Source organism: Mytilus trossulus, chromosome 7 (assembly GCF_036588685.1).
Source record: "Mytilus trossulus isolate FHL-02 chromosome 7, PNRI_Mtr1.1.1.hap1, whole genome shotgun sequence".
In the NCBI taxonomy this organism is placed as follows: Eukaryota; Metazoa; Mollusca; class Bivalvia; order Mytilida; family Mytilidae; genus Mytilus; species Mytilus trossulus.
In genome coordinates, this window is record NC_086379.1 from 49,094,592 (window position 1) to 49,096,234 (window position 1,643).

Genomic DNA, 1,643 nt, shown 5'->3' on the forward strand with positions numbered 1-1,643 from the left:
TTATATATTTTGCTTACCTGGCATGAAACTTCAAGTGAGCTTTTCTCATCTCTTGGCGTCTGTAGTCAACCATACCTCACCTGTTAAATTTAACATGTCTCTGTGTTCTATAGGTGCCATGCATGGTCACATTTGTCACCTATTCTGATGGTCATTCAGTTTGTGTTATTTTGGCAGAAAAATTATTTTAAAGGCGTCCTGACAAACAGACTTCTGGTTTTAAACTTGAACATTATTTTCATAACAGTACTATAATTTTTGGGTTGAAAGAGACTATATGATATAGCAGTGATCATCATGGAAAAGAAACTTGAAATGGATAGTTAATAGCAAAGGCTCTTTATTTATGATATATATGCTCAAAGTATACAGAAACACGAAAACCAAAAAAAAACTGACTATGGAAAAATGGAGAGGGCTGGAAAAAATTATACTTTCTACAAGAACCAAGAAATTCACCCTACAATACTTTCAACTAAGCTCTAAATGCCCACGATTTCGTAGGTTTGTTTAAGTATCCCTGAAACTAATAGCATTTAGAGCAAATCCAATAGGTGATAGTCATCTCAGGTACTCAGTTAGGGTAAGAAGATCCTGATCAACAAATGTTACCAATCAAGTTGCTCATTACAAACACAGAAAATAGTCGAATTTGGTTGGTCATATTTTTGAATAGGGAAGGGGATTATTCTCAATGAGGATACCTACTTGTCAAATCCTTTTGGAAGTTTAATTTTTCTGTATACTTGGTTTTAAGTTTGCAGGGGTATGGTATATATATATTTGTAGACAAGCCTGTCCTATTTGTTTTCTTTTTTCGTTGAAGATCCATCAGTTACACTGGAAACCTAATTTAGTAGCAACTTGGATATTATACTAGAAATACTGTATATCAACCTAAGGAAAATATGGAAACCAACTTTCATAATTCTGATTTGGTACAGGCTTTTTCTAAAGAAAAAATTGGTTAATATAAAAAAAAGATGTGGTATGATTGCCAATGAGACAACTATCCACAAAAAGACCATAATGACACAAACATTAACAACTATAGGTCACTGTACGGCTTTCAACAATGAGCAAAACCCATACCGCATAGTCGGCTATAAAAGGCCCCGATAAGACAATGTAAAACAATTCAAACAAGAAAACTAACGGCCTCATTGGTGTAAAGAAATGCACGAAAAACAAATATGTAACACATTATCAAACGACAACCACAGAATTACAGGCACATACATAAATAATGTGGTATAACAGTACAACATATGAATGAACTATAAAAATCAGTTGAAAAAGGTTTAAGTCATCAGATGGACAAAAAATACAAGTGGACGTGGCCGGGTACTTATACATCCCGACAAAAAAAACACAATGAACAGATCTGAGAGTACTCGCAGTTATCTGACAGCTAGTTCAAAGCCACTAACAACTACTAAAAAAATCATGCCTCTAAGACTAAACACTCAATCCGTACACATTCAACATACAATGGATTTAGTGTAAAGAAGTCATAAACAGCCAGAGAAGAACATGACCTTGTGCAATGCCAAGTTTCAGGTATCGACAGATTGTAGATCCATGAAAATGTTTATGTATATAACATACTAGTGATATTTAGTCAGCTTTTAATCAACTGATAA